This window comes from Benincasa hispida, chromosome 7 (genome assembly GCF_027475165.1).
Source record: "Benincasa hispida cultivar pf3 chromosome 7, pf3_genome.v1.1, whole genome shotgun sequence".
NCBI lineage: Eukaryota > Viridiplantae > Streptophyta > Magnoliopsida > Cucurbitales > Cucurbitaceae > Benincasa > Benincasa hispida.
The window spans coordinates 10,080,966-10,084,195 of NC_143484.1; the positions used below are offsets into that span (position 1 = coordinate 10,080,966).

General features: G+C 31.4%; 1 pseudogene; it reads right to left on the reverse strand.

Annotated features, from left to right (window-relative positions):
* Positions 1–2,759: 2,759 nt before the first annotated feature.
* On the reverse strand, positions 2,760–2,845 carry LOC120082282 (small nucleolar RNA snoR114; annotated as a pseudogene).
* Positions 2,846–3,230: the final 385 nt, after the last annotated feature.

Sequence of the window (3,230 nt, forward strand, 5' to 3'; positions counted from 1 at the left end):
TATAAATGATACATTATGTGAAATTGCAGATTTCACTCTGACTACATCACGGAGCCCTAGTTTTTCTGAAATCGATCCAGTCAATGGAGGTTGTGTTTTTCTCGTTCCAAGCAGTTGTTCAGCCTCGAAATGATATGGTAAACACTCAGAGCTTGATTCTCGGGCTTCCTCAACCGATTTGGAGCCTATAAATGGAAGGGAAACTCCTCATTTTAACACATGACTTTCCATCCACGACTCTGTCGTGATCTACTCATAGTTTCTACCATTTTAGTCAGTCCTTTTGGGTGACTTCTCAACTTCTGAAGTTAACAGCCTCAAGAATGAAAGTTCCTCTGAGGCAGGATCACTCTAGGTCATCTCATCCCATGAAAGTGCACGGTAAGAGATGGTTCATCCATGAAAAAGGAGAATTAACCTAGGGAAAGACTATGAATTTAAAGACTTGCCTCAAGGCATCTTGAGTTATATTTCAAGCACTATTCATTTCATTTATTTTTTGTAGTTTTCTTTATTCCCTTTACCCGTTGAATGCTATCTTGTAGCTATGATTTATGATTTAATAAAATTTATTATTTTATCATTTAGTCATGAGCTAAATCCTCTTAGGGGTTCAACAATGTGAATTCCCTAAGGTTTTTATGGCTTAACCAATGTTTCATTTCATACCACTTTTTTTTATGCATTGTTGAATTTAAAGATAAAATCAGTAAGTTAAACTAGGGCTAAAGCATTTAAAGATAAAATCAGTAAGATAAACTTAGCTAAAGATAACACAATTTAAAGATAACACAAATGCTTGGAAGGTTAGGGTGTAAACAGATGTAACAAAAAGATATGAGCCTATAAGAGACTAGAAATAGGATTGTCACATCACCATAGAAATAAGGGGGACCATAGGCTAAAAACAATGATCTTGAATTAATCTAAGATCCAGCTAATAAACGAAACATTAGGTATTAGCTACTTAGACCTCCTAAAGCTGAAGGAATCGAATCCCAAGCGGAAGTGTGTGATCGCGTTGTAATTTTGTTTTTGATTTTACATAAACAAAGTACGATATATAAATAATAATATATAGATAAAAAAATGAAGATTGCCATGTATTTAAGAGAATAAAAGAGGGAAGAGCTAAACCTTACCTTTGTAGATTTCCAAAATCTTCATAATTTCCTCCACATCTTCTCCGGAACGTCTCTTCAATGATTAATGGACAAACTGAAACCTTGTTATTATCTAGGATCTCAAGAATTGGATTTATGGTCTCTAAGACTTGGAAGATGAAGAAGACGTAGTAGGAAAAAGAAAAGAGATTTGAGAGAAGTATTAGGAGACTAGGATTCAGAACTCTCAATTTAACTATATCACAAACATGGCCCATGAAGACCTATTTATAAAGAGGAGAGGTGACCCCCTTCTTATAGTCTTTCCTATTCCTACTCTAGTTCTAATTTAATTAAATAACTTTTATTTAATTAATTAGTCCAATAATTAAATAACCATATATATTAAATATAATTTAATATATATAATTAATTGATAAACAAATAAGCATCACATGTTTATTCATTTCTACTTCTAAAAAATTAATTAACCACTAATTAATCAATTAAATGACTATATTAAATCATATTTAGAATCAATCAACATATAATTATCACATATTTATATGTATATATCTCTTTAATATTTGAATTTTATTCAAATATTTGTCTCTCTTAATTATAGATCACATCTATAATTAACCATATTATATTAATCTCATTGATATGCAATTGATTTGAACAAATCAAACCATTCCTATTATATATCGTCTAGTGAGCTAACAAGGGTACCTTATGAACCTATAGATTAGATGCTCCAATGATATAAAATTAATTTATTAAACTCTTTAATTAAATTAATCAATTTTCATTAACTACTAGTCACTTCACTAAAAACCAATAGCTGCACTCTTCGTACTATAGATTTATTTATGTGTCTATAGATATAACCGATCAATAGTGAATCGACTCTTCACAAATTGCTCATAACTATAGCTAGGTCAAAAATATCATTTTATCGTTGTGGTTACATCTAACTCCTTAAATACCACTGATCTTTCTAATAAACGAACAACTTATAATCCAACAATAAACTAACACCTCTCGGGCCAGTGAGAGGTTGAGGCCTCAATGTTCAAGACCTGAAATTAGCTATTAAGGGAGTAATTTATCTACTTTTCCTAAGGTCGAGAAAGGAGTGAATTTCATCTTGTGTAGTGTTCCTAGCTCCCTACTCGGAAAAGTCCCAAAATGATAGGCTTGTTGAGTCGGCTAACAGGGCCACTCTCACCCATACAAATCAAAGGATTACTCTCATAGATAGATGTTCACAACTCACTCAAGTTTAAGATCAAGTCACCTATGGTTATATCCTAGTAAAATGTGTTAGGGTTGATGCTCTAAATCTCTTAAGGTCTTGTAGTTTGTAATTGTAATGTACAATGATTTATTTATTTAATAAAATATGAGATTTTTTATTTGACATTTAGTAACATTAAACCCAAACAAATAAACTAACACCTAATATTATCATTTGTAGCTTAATTATATATTTAGAGACATACAGACAGATCATGTCTAAGTGATAATCGGTCTGTAATAGATTTAAAGATTTTAAATTTTAGTCGAATAATAAAATTGGACCCAAATAGGTCACATTATCAAATATTTCATAAATTCACAAACTATTTTTTGAAGAGAATTAAAAAAATTGTCAAGCTCAAAAGTGCATGATCTTGTCAGACAGATCCGATAGTTGTAATCGACCCACGATCACTACAGCACAGATATCCTCACGGCAGGACAAATGGAAAGTGCACTAGCCAGAATCAAACTCGGGACTGTACCGTGGCAGGGTACTATTCTACCACTAGACCACTAGTGCTTGGAGATTAAGACACATGTTTTTTATATCAAATATTGACCATTATTCTTAGTAAAGACGAGTTATGTGTTATAGTTGGAAGCTTCACATTCTTCAACTCCAAAATAATAATAATAATAATATAATAATAATAATAATAAAAATGAAGGGTTAATTTGGTATACAATTGAAAACTTATCAATCTGTTTAAGCTTTTATGTGCCGATTTGGTACTAAAATGAGCCTCCATCAATTGGCATAAGGTTTTTGTTTTGTGACATGTTATCAAGTCCAATCAATTTAGTGAATTATTATTTGTTGAT